General features: G+C 41.9%; 1 protein-coding gene across 1 annotated transcript in view; it reads left to right on the plus strand.

Moving 5' to 3' along the window:
- The first annotated feature begins 3,771 nt into the window (after positions 1–3,771).
- CDH11 (cadherin 11) overlaps positions 3,772–20,713 on the plus strand; it is a 168,787-nt gene continuing 151,845 nt past the window's right edge. Inside the window, exon 1 of the mRNA XM_070760412.1 lies at positions 3,772–3,891. The gene's annotated coding sequence lies outside the window, so the exon portion shown is untranslated. The remainder of the gene's footprint in view (positions 3,892–20,713) is intronic.

Raw genomic sequence — 20,713 nt, forward strand, 5'->3', positions numbered from 1 at the left:
CAGTATTCCAGGCGCTGTCCTTTTTTTTTTCCCCTCCTGCTCCTCCTCAATTCAGGAAAGAAGTGAAATGCTAAGACAATGAATCAATGTATGCCCTGTAGCTCCGCAAAAGAAGAAGGGCAATCCTGCTTATTTTTCATGCTTATCAGGTCATCATCTCTTAGATTCATAGCGTGATAGTCAAAAGGGACCTTTCTCCATGCAGAGTCTGCAGGGTAGGATGAAATTAATCAGAGATATTCACCTGATGCTTACATATCTTAAGCGGCATGCCTTATAGTGCCCTATCCATCTATAACTATAATGGTGTGATGTTAGGAATTTTTTTCCCCCCAAGAGTTGACTTAACTCTCCAATTTTCATTTTCTGCGCTTTCCACTTGGTCTGTATGGGCCGCATCTGTGGTGGCCCCAACCCTCTGGAATCAACTCCCCCTGGAGATTAGGATTGCCCCCACCCTCCTTGCCTTTCGCAAACTCCTTAAAACCCACCTTTGCCATCAGGCATGGGGAAATTGATTCCCCTGGGCCGTTTCCACTTTATGTATGGTCTGTATGAGATGTATGTTTGTTTTTATGTTAAGGGTTTTAAACTGTTTTAAATATTGGATTTGTATTGTTTTCTTGTTGTGAGCCGCTCCGAGTTCTCGGAGAGGGGCGGCATACAAATCTAATAAATAAATTATTATTATTATTATTATTATTAATAATAATAATAATAATAATAATAATAATAATAATAATAATGGGACAGCAGAATTGAGGAGAAGCAGCTAGAGAAATTAGTGAAATACGAAGATCTAAAAATCGAGCTGCCATAAGCCAGTGAAAGTGGTCCCAGTGGTACTTGGCACGCTGGGCACTGTGCCAAAGGATCTCAGTGGACATTTGAAAAACATCAGAATTGACAAAATCTCCATCTGTCAATTGCAAAAGGCCACTTTACTGGGATCGGCAAACATAATTCGCCGCTACATCACGCAGTCCTAGGTGCTTGGGAAGCACCCGACTGGTGATGAAATACGAAATCCAGCATAGTGATCTCGTTTGCTGTGTTGCATTGACATAATAATAATAATAATAATAATAATAATAATAATAATAATAATAATAATAATAATAACAATAACAATAACAATAACAATAACAATAACAATAACAATAACAACAATAATAATAATAATAATAATAATAATAATAATAATATATTTTTCAAATACCCCTTCTATAATCTTTGCTGCTTGGTATCAGGGCCACTTAAGGGATGATTTGAGGGCCAGTTCGATTTCATGAATAAGCATGGTGTCAAAAACTGGGAGATCATGTCTACTAGTTCCATCTTAGGCACTATCAGCTGGGTGGCCTTGAGCCACTCAGTCTGTGTCAGCCTTAGGAAGAAGACAATGACAACCAACTTCTGAAATATTATCAAGAAAATGGGATCTATTCAAGCAGTTGCCTGGACTCAACATGGACTTCGGGAGAGAGAGGGAGGGAGGGAAATGGAGAGGGAGAGAGAGAGGGGAGGGAGGGAGAGGAAAGAGAGACAGAGAGGGAGCAAGAGGAAGAGAGAGGGGAGAGAGAGGGGGGATGGAGAGGAAGAGTCAGAGAGGGGGAGGGAGAGGAAGAGAGAGGAAAGGAGAGGGGAAAAGTATATGGGGAGGGAAGGAGGGAGGGAGGGAAGGAAGGAGGGAAGGAGAGAGAGAGGGAGAGAGAGGGAGAGAGGGGGGATAGAGGGAGAAAGGTGAGGGAAGGAGGGAGGGAGAGAGAATGACTAATTAACTAATAAACTAATTAAATGGGGGGACTTTAATATGGGGGATACTTGTATCATCATTTTTCCAATGTGTCACTCTACATGGCTTGATGGGAAATGCTATTTTTGGATAAGGATAATTAATCCTATATCAAATTGTTGGATTTGGGTATTAGGCAAGGTGAGGCAGAGTGGCTTATTTTAGACATGTCACATCTCTGAAAGTATGCACAATATTTTGAGTTCTGAACATTCCAAGTTTGCTTTCCAGTTGGGTCCTTTGGAGGGTACTGGAAACGGTCGGATTCAAAGTGGGTTTGTCCCGCCTCAAGAGCAGAAGCCAAAATGGTTCAGTCTGAGGGCAAGTCACTTCTGATCCAAGCAGAATACCTTCTGCCCAGATTGGATTATATCTCAATGTACTCTGCTTTTCAAACCTGTCCTTGTACATATATATCAAAAGTGACAAGACACAATGAATCAGGATCATATGTTAAGTTGCAATTAAGAAAATGTATTGCTCAAGCTGCTACACAAGAATTTAGTCAATTAATGTCCAATGATTAGTGGTAGATAGGGGTCAATGGAATTCCAGAATAGTTAGACATAGACTATTTGTGGAAACATAAAGGCTCTAGGCTGATGACTTGCTTGACTCTGCTCCCTGGCTCTGCCTGTTCTTCTCCCATACAATAATCTAAAAATATGGAACTAAGGGAGGTTTCGTGGCATGGGCAGTGAGATAAATTAGATAGATAGATAGATAGATAGATAGATAGATAGATAGATAGATAGATAGATAGATAGATAGATAGAGCGAGAGAGAGAGAGAGAGTTAAAGAGAGATTTAGAGAGAGAGAGAGAGAGAGAGAGAGTTAGAGAGAGAGAGAGAGAGAGAGAGAGAGAGAGAGAGAGAGAGAGAGAGAGAGATTGTCAATTGATAGGATTTTTGATTAGGACAGGTAGAGGAAAAAGGATACCGCATTAGGATGAGACTCTATAGTAGGGGAACTGGACTTCCAGTTGGCTCCAAAATTGAATGGTGTGTGTGTGTGTGCTTCCAGTTAGGAGCTTTGCTGCTCTTTGAGTGCTTAAGGTTGCTTTTGGACCTCAGGGATCACCAAGATTATAATTTTAAATCCCGTGGACCTCCAAACGTTTGGGCCTCAGGGATCACCAAGGTTATAATTTTAAATCCCATGGACCACCATAATACATAATTTAAATGAAGATAGATCTGAGAAGGTCCAGCAACCATTTTCCTATTTGAAATGTTGCATCCAGCAACATTCTCTCAATGTTGCGTGGGTGGGCAGTCCAGGATGAATTTTAGCAGCCGGTCCCTCTAAAGGGGGTTTAGAGTTTGGAAAGAAAGAAAGAGGGAGGGAGGGAGAAAGGAATGAAGGAAGGAATGAAGGAAAGAAGGAATGAAGGGGAAAGGAGGGAGGAAGAAGAAGGAAGGTAAGGAAAGGAAGAAAGAAAGAAAGAAAGAAAGAGAAAGAAAGAAAGAAAGAAAGAAAGAAAGAAAGAAAGAAAGAAAGAAAGAAAGAAAGAAAGAAAGAAAGAAAGAAAGAAAGTAAGTAAGTCTGAATTGGAAGAGGGAACCCACCAGAAATGGAAAGGATTAAGTCTTGAGAACAAACACCCGTTAGAGACCCAAAATGCCCGGGACGGTCTGCTCTGGTCCTTCCTTATTGCTTCTTTCTACATCAGGCGTCCCGGTTAGCATTTTCCCAAGTCAAACCTCCCTTGCCAAAAAAATAATAATAATGGCAAACGAGGGGAAAAGAGAGGCGCCCCACGGAAAAAAGGGGGGTGGGAAGAGGGGTTGGAGCGTTGAGGTTCCCCCTGCTCTTCCGGGCAGAAGAAGCCCGAGTCGAGGCTCCAGCCTTCTCCCTTCCTCTCCCCCTCCTTCCCCCTCCCCCTGTGCCTCCCTCCTCCCCCCCCCCTCCAAACGCGCTCTCGCCTTCCACTAGCTCCGAGCCTCATTCAGCCGCCTTGCCAGCGGAGTGGAATAGGCTGGAGAGCGAGCGAACCAGCAGACGCTGCGCCTCGACTTGTGAATGGGACTCGTCCGCTTGCCTTTCTCCAGGGGTTGATCCGGGAGAGAATCTGGGGGGCCCTTCGGATTTCCAGGTAACGGTTGTTCTTCCCGCCGCCGGCCCTCGGGGGACCCCCCGTCCCCTAATTTCTGGGGAAGGGGGGGTCGTTTCTTAAATTCTAGGATTGGAAAAGAGGAGGAGAGAGGTAGAGCGCGAAAGCCCGGGGATGAAGAAGTCTGCGGCTCTGCCAGCCGACGGGGCACAGAAGGATGCTGCGGAAGGAGTTGGATCCAGAGCTTTGGGTCTAAGGACGTCGGGAGAAGCGGGGCGGGGGTGGGGGCTTTTGGGTAGATGGGGGGGGGCTGGAAAGTGCCTGGCAGCCCGGCACAGAAGGGGGAACCACCAAGCGAGAAGGGCTTGGAGAGGAATGAAATAGGCGCAGGGCAGATTCGGAAGCTGAAAGTGGAGCCTTTTAAAATCTCTGGGGTTCTCCGGCTCGCCGTCTCCATCCCCCCCTTCCTCTGTTCGTGTCTGTCTGGGTTTGCGTGAAAGTGAGATTTCTTTATTTCGTCCCTCGTTTTTTGGCACCCGCGACCATCATTGGCTAGCGGAGCTTTTAGGACGTTCAAGACCATCCAAATCGGCGCAACAAGCCAGGCGTTTGGAAAGGGATGTTCTTGCGTGCGTGGCTCGCCGAAGGCATCTTGTGATCTCTCTCTCTCTCTCTGTGGGGTTGCTCCAATCCCCCTCCCTTCCCCATCGGGACTACAAAGCCCATCTTTTTAAAGTTCCCCGTTCCGCCGTTTTTTTTGGTTTCTGCGGGCGGGGGGGCGCGCTTTGTGGGCGCGCGCGGGTGTTTGTCTGCCTGTCTGTGCCCGCGGGAGTGCGCGCGGGTCCTCGCGCGCGCAGCTCTCGGAATCTCCGTGGCGGAGCCTTGTTTTTTATTTATTTTATTTTATTTTTGCAAAGCCCACTCGAGACTGCGCGTTCCGATGAATAGCAACCCCGTAGTGAAGAAAGTGGTTCCTACTCCGGGGTCTCTTCTTGGCGGGCGAAGGGATGGCGAAGGTTTGGGAAAGGGTTCTGTTTTTTCGGGGGAATCTCGATAGGAAGGAAAATGCTTCGGTTCCAAATAGATGTGGAGACGGGAAAGCGGCCAGACGGTTTCCAAAAACCCGGGATTCGGGAGATTATTTCCCCCTTCCTACCATTAGAGAGACTTTTATTATGGTTTTGCCAACGGCTCCATTCTTGCTTCCCAACGGCCTCTGTGCGGCTTTGGTCGGAAAATCGTTATGCCCTTTGGCTGATCTTTAGGGAATCTGAGCCACAGGCGAAGGTGGGAAGAAAGCTGGCTTTGGGAAGCCGTTTTTTGGTCCCTCTGCATAACGGTCCTTTTCCTGGGAGCCCCCCAACCCCCAGAGCCCTCCCCACCCCATCTTGCAATCTGACATCATCAGGAGACCAACTTTACCTTCTGGAGCGGTGCCAAGGATCATCAGTGCCTTTAAATATTTATTTCACTGGGCGCTTTACGGAAAGGGGAAGCTAGTTGGCTGGGGACGGGTGGGTGGGTGGGGGAGATTGGATGGAAGAAGGAGATGGGGGGGGGAATTCCCTTTTTTATCCTTTTTTATTTGGTTGAGAAAAGAATGCTGCGACGGTCAAAGACAAAGGGATGCTTTTTAAGAAAATCAGGTCACTCTTTCAAACAAGCTACCTTCCAACTTCCAAAATAGAAAGAGCAAACAGTCCCCCCACTTCTTGCTTTTATGTTTCTCCGAACTTTGTGTTCATTTTTTGGAAATGGCACAATGAGCATTTGGTCAGCCACTAACTAAGGGTTAAGAAATATATATATATTTAAAGTGGATATATTTTTAAATCACTTATGGTCATAAAAGAGATACCCAAGTCATAGGGTTTCTGCAGATGGAGGCAGAGTCATGAGGCTTGAATGTGTGGACTGTTTTCTTTCTTTCTTTCTTTCTTTCTTTCTTTCTTTCTTTTTTTCTTTCTTTCTTTCTTTCTTTCTTTCCTTCTTTCCTTCTTTCCTTCTTTCCTTCTTTCCTTCTTTCCTTCTTTCCTTATTTCTTTCCTTTCTTTCCTTCTTTCCTTCCTTCTTTCCTTCTTTCCTTCTTTCTTTCTTTCCTTTCCTTCTTTCCTTCCTTTTCTCCTCCTCCTCCTCCTTCTTCTTCCCTCTTCTTCTTCCCTCCTCCTCCTCCTCTTTTCTTCTTTCCTCTTCTTTTCCTCTTCCTCCTCCCCTTCCAACTTCTCCCTCCTCTCTCCACACACTATATCCCCCTAGTGATTACCATTAGCGTTTGAAAAACATACCAACCTTCTTAGATGCAGTAATATGCGATGCTCTCCTGTTAATATTTGCCAAAGAGTTCAGCTTTTTTGCGACAATTAAACCTAAAGAGCATTCTGATGAGAACTACACATTCTGCGGTTCTTATTTACTTTTTATATCTGTGGAAGAAGGGATTGGGAAAAAATGTCATGAACGGATGTGGAACTAGTTTGTTATGTGCTCCTTTGGGTAGCCAGGCTTCAGCCCAATCCAGGCTAGCAAAGAGAGGTGATAAAATAGAGGTGAAATTTGAACGAAGGCAAAACCCAGCAGATTGTGACCCTCCTTAGGGCTGCTTCAGCACATTTTCAAATGCCATGTCCCAGCCCCCAGAAAAATATTTGTGGGAGTGCAGCTGCAAAGCAGCTGACCTCACTGCAGCCTGAAAGAAGAGAAGACGGGTCTGCAAACTTATAAACAGAAACAAGACCCTCCTTGCCAACACCAACAAAGCCCCCACTGCCTCCTCTGATTAATGTGCGTCCCTTGCAATTCTGCCTTATAGAATTTCTATTTAAAACTCCCAATTCCAATAGTGCAACCGGAGGAATAGGATGACGTGGAAATAACTATTTATACATTCCTCACTCGGGCCTGACTTTGCAGAAATGCTCAAAGTTTGCACACTGGGCTTAAATTCGTTAATGCAACAAACTGCTACAATCAGCATCGATAGTCCAGGAAACAAATGTGATCAAAATTATGATGGGTAATTTCTTATTGAGGGCAGGGCAAGAACCACTGCAGATAGAGGTGACCTGGCAGAATGTATGTTTACCATCAAATAATTGCCTATGGATCAAAGGATGGTAAACAGAGAAATGTAACCATACATAATTCTCTTTCGTTATACTCAAGCAAATGAATACACATATCAGTCTGGCCAGGTATAATTAGTACATCTATCTATCTATCTATCTATCTATCTATCTATCTATCTATCTATCTATCTATCTATCTATCTATCTACCTATCTACCTATCTACCTATCTACCTATCTACCTACATATCTACCAATCTCTTCCTTCCTTCCTTCCTTCCTTCCTTCCTTCCTTCCTTCCTTCCTTCCTTCTAGATTTGTATTTAGAATAAAGTAATACACAACAGGAGAAGTGGATCAGAGAAAGCTGTTTTTTTATCTGCTATATAGCTAACTATCACGTAAACCGCCTTGTTCTTTGTTTAGGATCTTTTAAAAAGAACATGGAATGGAACAATACTTTTTTGTAGAAGTGCAAAGGTTTTCTGGAATGTGTGTGCTCATTATTGCTTCTAATAAATTTGAAAAAAAAACATTTTCTGTAACATAGCTTGTTCCTGTGAGATTGGCAGCTCAACAACTTTTGGCCTTCTTAATTGGTCGTGGAATTGAGGAAAACAACCAATTTAGTGGTTGGTTGGTTGACTGATCAATTCTCTATGACAGCTTTGTCTCTCTCTCGCACTGTCTCTGTGTTTATGTGTATGTGTGTGTATGTATGTATGTATGTACCTACGAATCCACAAGCTATATAACTGATGCTATTTGGCTTCTCTACTTTTCAACTTATCTATCGCACAGCTTCTATGAACTTTTCATGTGGGTGCTCATGGAATTTTAAGTGGGCTTTGGGATGTTTAATTAGCAATGATGCTTCTACTTTGTTGATTAATAATAAGATGCTTTATTGAAGTTAGACATATTTGTTGGAAAGGAACACGTTAAATATTAATTTATATCGCCAGAACTCCGTAATCTTCTCATTTTTCGTTGACTTTAAGTCCCTGTCTCCTGTGCATAGCTGTATGGCATCAGTCAATAAATAACACAGCCTAAAAGTATTTTGCATTGGCTTAAAGTTAACAAAGTCATTATCTTTTGTCTTTTAAGTTAGAGTCTGTAAAAAAGAAACTTGGAAAAGGCCACCGTTTTATAATACTGGATGATTGCATCAGCTCTTGTTATTGTACCGTTCTTGTGTTTGTTTTAATAAAGGCTCTCTTGTTTCTTGGTAAAACATTCTTTATGCTTTCATGCCTTTAAGCTGTGTTAGCAAGAACGCTATACTTCGGTCTACCTTCAGTTATATATATATATATATATTTAAAAGAGCCAGAGTCTGCGATCGCCAGAGGGCGCTGGCATTCTTTTTTAACTCAACACTCTCTCAGCCTTGTCAGCTTTTTAGGCCAGTGTGAAAAACTGTTTTGTTACCACTGGTATTGTCTGTCCTCTCAGGGGAGACTGAACACAAGCATGTTGTGGCTCAGACTATCGCTCAGGCAGTTTGTCGGGACTAACATCTTACTCCTCTGTCTTTCTAGTCTTACATTAAGTGTTGTATCTCATGATTTTTGACAAATGTATACAGTATTTTCTTTTATGTACACTGAGAGCATACGCACCAAAGACAAATTCCTTGTGTATCGAATCACACTTGGCCAATAAAAAATTCTATTCTATTCTATTCTATTCTATTCTATTCTGTTTCTATCTCTATCTCTATCTCTATCTCTATCTCTATCTCTATCTCTATCTCTATCTCTATCTCTATCTCTATCTCTATCTCTATCTCTATCTCTATCTCTATCTCTATCTCTATCTCTATCTCTATCTCTATCTCTATCTCTATCTCTATCTCTATCTCTATTTCGTTCTGTTCTGTTCTGCTCTACTCTACTCTACTTTATTCTACTCTATCTATTTTGGACTTGAATTACTACACCCTCAAGACTTATCAACGAACTTGTGGGATTTTGATAACCTGGTGATGGCTGAGGAATGGAAAACAGATACAATGGCTCACTTAGTGACCATTGGAAGTTGGGACAGCACTGGGGAAAAATATGACTTACGAATGTTTTTCACACTTACAAATCCCTTGCAACTCCCCCTGGTCATATGATATGGGGTGGCATAGTGGTTAGAGTGCAGCACTGCAGGCTACGTCAGCTAACCATAGAAACATAGAAGATTGACGGCAGAAAAAGACCTCATGGTCCATCTAGTCTGCCCTTATACTATCTCCTGTATTTTATCTTAGGATGGATATATGTTTATCCCAGGCATGTTTAAATTCAGTTCCTGTGGATTTACCAGCCACGTCTGCTGGAAGTTTGTTCCAAGCATCTACTACTCTTTCAGTAAAATAATATTTTCTCTCGTAGCTTCTGATCTTTCCCCCAACTAACCTCAGACTGTGTCCCCTTGTTCTTGTGTTCACTTTCCTATTAAAAACACTTCCCTCCTGAACCTTATTTAATCCTTTAACATATTTAAATGTTTCGATCACGTCCCCCCCTTTCCCTTCTGTTCTCCAGACTATACAGATTGAGTTCATTAAGTCTTTCCTGATATGTTTTATGCTTAAGACCTTCCACCACTTTTGTAGCCCATCTTTGGACTTCTAGCTGTAGTTCAGCCATTTAAATCTTACCACTAGCTCAAGGTTGACTCAGCCTTCCATCCTTCCGAGGTGGGTAAAATGAGGACCCAGATTGTTGGGGGCGATATCCTGATTCTGTAAACTGCTTAGAGAGGGTTGTATGAAGCGGTATATAAGTCTAAATGCTATTGCTATGACAATTCAGATACTTGGCAACTGGTTCATATTTATGACGGTTATGGGATCCTCATATTTATGATGGTTATGGCATCCAAGGTAACAAATGCAGTGATTCTCTTAACAGCCAGTGGCCAGAAAGGTCATGAAATGGAGCAAAATTCACATCACAGCTGTCTGGCTTAAGAACAGAAATGTTGTGCTGGTTTTTAGTTGTAAGTCAGGAACTGACCTTTGATTAGCTTCAGTTCCAATCTTCCATGGGAAGCATCAGCTCAAGAACAAATGATCCTCAACTTCCATGATGCCTTTGCACAGTGGGCTAAGACAGAGCATTTCTCTATCATTTCTCATTGAACTGTTTTTTTCAAATTAAGCTCCTGTTAAGATATTCACATGGGAGAGCCCTGTGAACAAGGTCCAGCCAATGAATAAGCATAGCAACTAAGTCAGCCAATGAGAGTTAAACACTTCTGAATCTGTGCAGAGAATCAAAACTGAAAACGGCATTTTCTTTCTTTAGTTCATTGAAACAGCTGTAGGAATTGGATTAATGATTAGATTATTACTTTTTCCTCTTATACTTAATAGCTTCTATGTGGACCGTTTGCTTTTTAAGTTTTAAAACAAACATTTAATCTAATATTTATAGGATGGGTTTCCAGGTCATGCTCCTTCTACCCACAAGAATGATGTATAAACATTTTTGGTGATGGTGTTGTTTTACTTGAAAAGCTCTATTTGTTGGAATCCTAGACTGAACTGCTAGAAGTTTTTGTTGGAATACCTCTAGTATTATTTGGAGTGGCTCCTGGGTCTTTTCAATATTTATGACCATTAAGCCCAAAACAGACGTTTGTTAAGTGAGTTTTCCCCCATTTTTGCCTCTGTTGTTAAGTGGATTACTGCAGTTGTTAACTTAGTAACACAAGTAACATCTCGGACATCAACACCCTTGAAAATGTCCAAAGATATTTCACCAGAAGAGCCCTTCACTCCTCCACTCGAAACAGAATACCCTACGAAAATAGACTAACAATCCTGGGTCTAGAAAGCTTAGAACTACGGTGCCTAAAACACGATTTAAGTATTGCCCACAAGATCATATGCTGCAAAGTCCTACCAGTCAATGACTACTTCAGCTTCAACCACAACAACACAAGAGCACGCAACAGATTCAAACTTAATATTAACCGCTCCAAACTTGACTGTAAAAAATATGACTTTAACAATCGACTTGTAGAAGCATGGAACTCATTAGTGTCAACCCCTAACCCCCAACATTTCTCCCTTAGACTATCCACGATTGATCTCTTCGGGTTCCTAAGAGGTCAGTAAGGGGCATACATAAGTACACTAGTGTGCCTTTTGTCCCCTGTCCAATTGTCTTTCCTTTATCTCATATATCATATATCTTTTCTTCCTTTCATATATCTTCTCCTCTATTTTTACATATTATCTTTATATATATTACTTCATGTCTATTCTCTTCCATATGTATTGTGTATTGGACAAATGGATGAAAAAAAATCAGTTTCCCCATTGATTTGCTAGTCAGAAGATTGCAAAAAGGTGATCACATATTTCTGGAACACTGCAACCATCATATAACTTTCACACACAGTCATATTTCTTTGGGATTTACTCCTTGAATAATGTTGAGTTAAAAAATACCTTGAGTGGAAAAAAGCTAAAGAGAATTCATGCAATCTGTCCATGCCTAATCCAGGATCATAGATTGGCCTGTGGGACTGTGTTGAATATTAATATTTTTTTTTAGAAGTAACAGCAGTTCGAGGGGGGATTTATTGTATATGAAAGAGGGTTAATCGAGTCCTTTAATTATATTGGAGGGGATATTCCATTTCTGTTGTAGCAATCCATCTTTATGGATTATAGGAGCATGGTTCAGAAAAGGTTTCAATGAAATTATACGCTGCTGCTTTGGTGGGGCTCATAGTCATTATAGGATGAAAACAGCTTCCTACAACAGCAGCAATAACAAAAAAGGTTAATGTCAGATCCCTGATGTGATACTGCCATTCACATGGAGTGGGGGAGAAACAAAGGGAAAATATGTATTTTATAACCTTTTTCCTGGTGCCTAAGCACCCTGCAATATGCTCACCTTTTGGGGATGGATTAAGGAGGGAGGGCCATGTGGATTGTGCCAGTAGGTTGAAAGAGGAAGAAGACCACGGGAATGAGTCCTTTATCTGGTTTTCAGGGTAATTTCAGGTTTTCAGAAACATCTTCATACCTGTGGATTGGCTGAAATCCACATTCGAACTTTAGGGATGGATTCTGGAGCCCTATTTCTGTTTAATTTGGGAGGGAATTTAGGGTCTGCTTCACCTGTCCCGCTGTCGCTTCTTCTCAATAAAAGGTTCCTTTTGAAACAACTTGTTTCAAGAGTCTTTACTTTCTTGGGAAAGGAGGAGAGGCAGATCCTTAAAGTGTGCTTGGTTGAGAATGTGGTTCAGTGTCGGTGTCAAGGTTCCAGGTAACATCCAAAGTAAATTAGAGACAAAGGACTCCTCAAAGCTCTGGTTTATTTTCAGAGCCATCCTGGCACCCCACCTCAAACGTTGTAACATTTGAACGGTCACTAAATGAACCGTTGTAAGGCGAGGACTATCTGGATGCTAAGTCAAGAAGAAACGATCTAAGCTTGCACAAATGGCATGTCTTATTCAATGTGCATCTGAACTTTGTGCAATCCAGACAAAATATTTTTAAACAAATGATTAGTATTTGCTGGGGTGCATGCTAACTTAATGAAGATGGTCGAGCGTGTGTATGCAAATCCACGGTCTTGTCTGTTCACAGCCTTGATGTGTCCCTTGCATGGCTAAATCACCTTATAACTCACATCTGGATTATTGCAATGCACTCTACATGGGCCTACCCTTGAAGACTGTTTCCAGAATGCAGTTGTGCAAGCTGCCCAGATATACCCACACTACATCAATTCTATGCTAGCTGCATTGGTTTCCTATCAGTCTCCGGTCACAATTCAAGGTGTTGATTATTACCTTAAAGTTCCTACATGGACTCAGGGCCAGAGTACCTTCAAGACCGCCTTCTACCACATACCTCCCAGTAACCAGTAAGATCCCACAGGGTTGGGTCTTTGGGTTCCGTCAGCTAAACCGTGTCGGCTGGTGAGTCCGTGGGGGAGAGCCTTCTCTGTGGTTGCCCCAACTCTCTGGAATCAGCTACCTCATGAGATCCACACCACCCCCACCTTATTGGCCTTCCGGAAAGCCCTAAAGACAGGCCTGGGGCCATTGACCTCGGGGGGGGGGATGTATTTGTATTTGTATTTTGTATTTATTAGATTTGTATGCCGTCCCTCTCTGAAGACTCGGGGCGGCTAACAACAATAAAAAAGACAATGTAAACGAATCTAATATTAAAAATAATCTAAAAAAACCCCAATTTAAAGAACCAATCATACATACAAGCATACCATGTATAAATTCTATAAGCCTGGGGGGAAGGGAAAATTTCAATTCCCCCATGCCTGACGACAGAGGTGGGTTTTAAGGAGCTTGTGAAAGGCAAGGAGGGTGGGGGCAACTCTGATATCTGGGGGGAGCTGGTTCCAGAGGGTCGGGGCCGCCACAGAGAAGGCTCTTCTCCTGGGGTCCCACCAAACGACATTGTTTAGTCGATGGGACCCGGAGAAGGCCAACTCTGTGGAACCTAACCAGTCGCTGGGACTCGTGCGGCAGAAGGCGGTCCCGGAGATATTCTGGTCCGATGACTAGTGAGGTCAGCCCATGAATGAATGGAAGGCTGCAATTATTTTAAATTGAAATGTTTTTATACTGATTCATGTTCATTTTTGTTGTGAGCTGCTCTGAGTCCCTAGGGAATTGGGCGGCATAGAAATATAATCAAATATAATTTAATTATTCTGTTTAAGTGGACTATTATTTCATGGTGTATATCAATACCAAAACAAATATATCAGAGCTAAGAGTTAAATATAATAAGAGCATGGTGAATATATGTTGACATAATGATGTAAAATACGATGTATCTACTCTTCCTCCCTTTGTATATTTTTGTAAATTTAATAAAAAACTATTTTTTTAAAAAGAAAGAAATATAATCAAACAAACAAATCCAGGTCATGTTATCTACCTGGTTGGAGAGAGATATTAATACAATGCCGCTATTTCATAGTTTCAAGTGAGAAGACATCAGCAATAAGGTCACAAGTTTAAACACGGAGGTTTATTTCCCTCCTAATTAGAAACCTAATCTCTGAATTGCATATTATAATATTCAGCCTGCAAATAATAACCTTGTTTTGGACCAACATTTCCATTTGTTCCTCCCGTGGGCAAGCCGAATATTCAAATTAGCTTCCCACACGTGTGAATTCTCTCACTCAGTTCAATGGAGCAAATGAAATAGCTGCAGAATTGCTGAATGAGGATAAGTGTGATCATATGGAAAAAAGTCAGAATAAGAAGAGGAAGCTCCTTTTTAGCTGTACACAGATTACTTACGGGACTGCCTTCCGATGCACAAATCCCCCGTGGCCGATAAGGTCCCACAGAGTTGGCCTTCTCCACCCGCTTCCTGTCGACTAGACAATGTCGTCTGGCGGGACCTAGGGGAAGAGCCTTCTCTGTGGCGGCTCCGGCCCTCTGGAATCAGCTCCATCCAGAGGTTTGGACTGCCTCTACCCTCCTCACCTTTCACACTTAAGACCCATCTTTGTCACCAGGCATGGGGCAGCTAGATCATGCTACCTTTTTGTCTGACCGTTAAATGTGGATGTGATTGAGTAGATTGACTGTTTTTTTATATAATGGGATTTTAGTTTGCTGTTTTAGATTTGTATACATATTGTACTGCATGTTGTGAGCTGCTCGGAGAGGGGCGGCATACAAGTCTAATTAATAATAATAATAATAATAATAATAATAATAATAATAATAATAATAACTAAAATAACTAAAATAAATAAAATAAATAAAATAGCTAAAATAACTAAAATAACTAAAATAACTAAAATAAATAAAATAAATAAAATAAATAAAATAAATAAAATAAATAAAATAAATAAAATAAATAAAATAAATAAAATAAATAAAATAAATAAAATAAATAAAATAAATAAAATAAATAAAACAAATAAAACAAATAAAACAAATAAATAAATTGTTAGTAGAGGGTACATGTGTGTTAGGGATTGCCATTATAAACTGCATATTGTAAACTTTACCAAACTTGTACTTAAAGGGTTAATGTGCACTCAAAGAGTTAACATTTACTTGAAGAGTTAATGTTCAAGGCTATGTCCTCATTGAAGCTATAAAAGCTCATGATTCTGCCCAGTCACTTCCTTGTTACTTTTACTTTTGCCTGAGACGGGGGAGTCCTGTCCAAGCTCTGTGCTTGTAGAAGCTTCGTGCTTTATCTGTATTGTATAAGCTTCGTGCTTTATCTATTATATTTAGCTTTGTGCGTGTTATCTACATTCTGTATTGTTCTGTATTTGCTACGTGCATATTTTGGATTGTTTATATTTTGTTTATATGTAAATAATACTTATTTAACTAAGTCTGTGTCTTGGCTTTATCACACATTCACGCTCTGTTAAAATTCTCTGCTCGGTATTGTCAAAGGTTTCATAGCGTAGCTAACCAAGACAAGCCTACATACATACATACATACACATACATACATACATACATACATACATACATACATACATACATAAAATATAAAAATAGAGCTGCAACGACTCTGGCATAAGCCAGTAAAAGTGGTCCCAGTGGTACTTGGCACGCTGGGTGCAGTGCCAAAGGATCTCAGCGGACATTTGAAAAACCATCAGAATTGACAAAATCTCCATCTGTCAATTGCAAAAGGCTGCTTTACTGGGATCGGCAAACATAATTCGCCGCTACATCACGCAGTCCTAGGTGCTTGGGAAGTGCCCGAATGGTGATGAAATACGAAATCCAGCATAGTAATCTCGTTTGCTGTGTTGTATTGACATAATAATAATAATAATAATAATAATAATAATAATAATAATAATAGCAGTAGTAGTAGTAGTAGTAGTAGTAGTAGTAGTAGTAGTAGTTTGGGATAGCTGGTAACATCTGCACCTCATGTTAAATCATGATAAGTTATTTAATCATGGTTTATGGCTTAGGGCAGGGGCCAGCAATCTGTGGCTCCCTGTTGCCGGTCGGCTCCATAGTTGATAGGGCTTTCTCTTAGGAGACATAGAGGACGTTGCTCTAGAGGAGACTCTATGGTGGGGGTAAACGATGCTGCTCTAGGAGGAGACTCTATGGTGGTGGGGAACATGACTTCCGCTCGGCTCCAGAATTGAATGGGGGGCTTCTGGTTAAGAACTCTGTGGCTCTTTGAGTGTTTAAGGTTGCCGACCCCTGGCTTAGGGAATAGCAGACCTGCGTAACATAACCAACAAACCATGATTAAATCGATCCAGAACTTAGGGCAATGTATGCATTGTGCCAATGGGCCAGATTCTGCTCTGGTCTTATTTGAAGCAGATCCATTTGATGCGCATAAATCATAGCTAATTTGGTCCTTTCGTTTTAAAAGGTCTGGTTTTAGCCTAAGCTTCGGTCTAACCTTGTGATTATTAGCACACACAATTTTATGATATTTTAATGACATCTCGGAAAGGTGTTCTCTTGAAAAATTAATGCATCATCTGAGTTGTATTTCTGGAACCAACGTTTTATACACTACTTAAGTATGGAGATGATTTAAAATGTAACCAGGTCTTTAGTATTTAAAATATCTGAAATATCAATATTCTCCCTATTTCTTAGGTGAATAAAAATGTGCGTGTACATGTACACCAACATATATACACTTAGATCTTTGTCGCTCTCTCTGTGTGTGTAACACACACACAAAGACACACACCAGTAAAAATTATTAAAAATCAAAGCAGTGTATGTTGGAGAAGTCATATTGTTCGAAGTAATTGCTGATATTATACTTGCAACACTACTTCTAAGATATGTGCTTCGTTGGAAAAAGCAAAAAGTAAAAGAATCTTAGAAAACAGCATATTTGTTATCTAAGAAACTTTTGTGGGCTACGGAGCCAACTGTCAGTCAGATGCTTGGAGCAAAATGAAATGGAAAACCAAACGAGAAATGCAAAACACAGATAAACAACTGATAAAGTGGGTCTCCTGAAACTTAAGGCAGCAACTCTAAACTTCCAGATGTTTTTTTATTCCAGAAAGCCCCCAGGGATGACAAGATAGAAGGTAGTAAGCAACATCTGGAACGCAAATGCATTCCCATTTAATGTAGTGCCCCAAGATTTTCTCTTCTTGTGCATTTCTTACTTTGTATACCATCAAATCTATCATATTCTTAGAATCATCAGCCTGGATATCTTTATAAGACATTTCAGGCCAGGGGCAACAATATTTTAGCCTGGTTTAAACCCGGATAGGTAATTTGTCTTCAACGTAAGTATCTCTGAAACTAATTGTCAGAAATGGGTGGCCTGGCTTTGCATATACTTAGCCCTTCATGGCACCGGACCAGATTATCTCAGGGACCGCCTTCTGCTGCACGAATCCCAGCTCACAGTCACTCATGCCCTCATCACCTCGAGGTTCGACTACTGTAATGCTCTCTACATGGGGCTACCTTTGAAAAGTGTTCGGAAACTTCAGATCGTGCAGAATGCAGCTGCGAGAGCTATCATGGGCTTTCCTAAATATGCCCATGTCACACCAACACTCCGCAGTCTGCATTGCTTGCCGATCAGTTTCCGGTCACAATTCAAAGTGTTGGTTATGACCTATAAAGCCCTTCATGGCACCGGACCAGAATATCTCTGGGACCACCTTCTGCCGCACGAATCCCAGCGACCAGTTAGCTCCCACAGAGTTGGCCTTCTCCGGGTCCCGTCAACTAAAGAATGTCGCTTGGTGGGACCCAGGGAAAGAGCTTTCTCTGTGGTGGCCCCGGCCCTCTGGAACCAACTCCCCCCAAAGATTAGAATTCCCCCCACCCTCCTTGCCTTTCATAAGCTGCTTAAAACCCACCTCTGCCATCAGGCATGGGGGAATTGAGACCCTCTTCCTCCTAGGCCTTTACAATTCTATGCATGGTACGTATGCATGTATGTTTGGTTTTTTTTAATATATATATATATATATTAATGGGCTTTTCATTATTTCTAACATCAGACTACTATTGTACACTGCTTTATTGTTGCTGTTAGCCGCCCCAAGTCTCTGGAGAGGGGCGGCATATAAATGAATGAATGAATGAATGAATGAATGAATGAACGAACGAACGAACGAACGAACGAACGAACGAACATACATACATACATACATAAATACATATACAGTGGTACCTCGGTTCTCGACCACAATCCGTTCCAGAAGTGTGGTTGAGAACCGATTTGGTTGAGAACCGAATTAATTTATCCCATAGGAAATAATGGAAATGGATTTAATTGGTTCCCAGCCCATTGACTTGCTGGGAACCAATTAAATCTACAGTATTTCCTCTATTTCCTATGGGATAAGGATCTGAGGGGACGGGGTGAGAGGGAATGGGAGTCGGAATCCCGACACACCCCTCCTGGCCGCCCTCTTAACAGCCTCCCAGTCTCTACCTTGTAACTGCTCCAATCTGCAGGAAGGGTAGGGCTGGCTGCAATACCGGCAGTTTTGGGGGGCTCCTTTCCTCAGCAGTTCAGTTCGGTACCTCCAGGCAGCTGCACCAATTTTTTCCTTCCCGGCAGCAACGGCTCCGACGGCTTACCTTCATCACATGACGTTCCTGACGCTGCTCCTCCTCGTAGGGAAGCCGCCAGAGCCGCCGCCACCGGGAAGGAAAAAGTTGGTGCAGCTGCCTGGAGGTACCGAACTGAACCGCTGAGGAAAGGAGCCCCCCAAAGCTGCCGGTATTGCAGCCAGCCCTACCCTTCCTGCAGCTTGGAGCAGTTACAAGGTAGAGACTGGGAGGCTGTTAAGAGGGCGGCCAGGAGGGGTGTGTCGGGATTCCGACTCCCATTCCCTCTGACCTCGTCCCCTCAGATCTTACATTTCGGATAGTAAACAAAATTTTCTGTTCAGTATCCGAATTTTTGTTTGGATACCGAAGCAAATTTTTGCAGAAAATTTAATTTAAAAATTACCTAAATTAATTAAAATAGGCTCAAGGTTGACTCAGTCTTCCATCTTTCTGAAGTCTGTAAAATGAGGACCAACATTGTTGGGGGCAATAGGCTGACTCTGTAAACTTAGAGAGGGCTATATAAAACACTGTGATGCAGTATATAATTCTAAATGCTATTGCTAATAAAAATGCTGTTTGGTAATTAGGTAACGGGGATGGATACCACCCTCTCGAGTTGGACACAACTGGACAGAAAAAAAATCTTTATCTTTCCTTTTATTAGGTAATTTATAATTTTGTGACTTTTTGTGGATATCCAGTCATTGTCTTCGCATGTTACATAAAGCAAACTTATGTTAAATCATGATCTAGTTTGTTTGAACATAGTTTGCAGAACGTGGCTGCGAGAGCCATCGTGGGGCTTCCTAGATTCGCCCACGTTTCTGCAACACTCCGTGGTCTGCATTGGCTGCCGATCAGTTTCCGGTCACAATTCAAAGTGTTGGTTATGACCTTTAAAGCCCTGCATGGCATTGGACCAGGGTACCTCGGGAACAGCCTGCTACCACACGAATCACAGCGACCAATAAGGTCCCACAGAGTTGGCCTTCTCCGGGTCCCGTCGACCAAACAATGTTCTCTGTGGCAGCCCCGGCCCTCTGGAATCAACTACCCCCCGGAGATTAGAACCGTCCCCACACTCCTTGTTTTCGTAAATTACTCAAGACCCATCTATATCGCTAGGCATGGGGGAGTTGAGACACTTCCCCCCCCCAGGCTTTTTTTATATTTATGTTTGGGTATGTATATGTTGTTTGCTTTTTAAAAATATGATAGGGTTTTATGTGCTTTTTAATATTAGATTTGTTTTCGCTGGAATATTGTTTTTATTATTGTTGTGAGCCGCCCCGAGTCTTCGGAGAGGGGCGGCATACAAATCTAATAAATTGAATTGAATTGAATTGATTGCAACAATTTGCTACTTAGTCTGGGTTTAGCAGGTTGTATAAATAACTTATTTTAGTAGAGCAAGATTTAACAGTATTCAACTCATAACAGAGTTGGAAGGGACCTGGGAGGTCTTCTAGTCTAATCCCCTGCTCAAGCAATGGCTCTCTAACCTCTTCTTAAAAGCATTCAGTGATGAAGCACCCACAACTTCTGGAGGCAAGCTGTTCCACTGATTAATTCTTCTCACTATCAGGCAATGTCATCTTAGTTCTAGGTTTCTCCTCTCCTTGATTGTTTGCATCCATTGCTTCTTCTCTTGCCTTCTGGTGCTTTGGAACCAGTAGTGGGTTCTAAATCCCATTGCTACCAGTTCCTGCGTGCACTTCTGCACATGCGCAGAAGCACCCTAAGTGGGTGGGCGGAGCTTCCTGCTGCCGTTATCTGTTCACCAAACTGGGCTGACCTGGGAGCAACCCACCGTTGCTTGGAACACTGCTATCATTCTCCATAGTCTTTCTTTTCACTAGAATAGACCTACCCAGTTCCTGCAACCATTCTTGATATGTTTTAGCCTCCAGCCCCTTAATAATCCTGTTGCTAATGCTACTCTGAGTTTGGAGTGTTATGTGCATTTAGCCATTTTATGATGGAAGGTCATCCTTGAGAAAATTCATCTATGTACTTGCTGAAAATCGAGACTGACTTGGTGACACAAAATTAGTCAGTAATGGAAGAGGGCTCTGAAATTTGCTAGCTCTCTAGTTAGGTCTTAGCCCATGCAATTTCATTATTCAAGATCCCGTTTTCCTGATTATCTCCAGCAAAGCAATTATTTTGCATGCTGGTTTGCAGCCAGATGTGCCATAAATTATGGCAGTAATCCACCCTCGTCTCCCATCCCCC

The sequence above is a fragment of the Erythrolamprus reginae genome, chromosome 9 (assembly GCF_031021105.1).
Source record: "Erythrolamprus reginae isolate rEryReg1 chromosome 9, rEryReg1.hap1, whole genome shotgun sequence".
NCBI classification, from domain to species: Eukaryota; Metazoa; Chordata; class Lepidosauria; order Squamata; family Dipsadidae; genus Erythrolamprus; species Erythrolamprus reginae.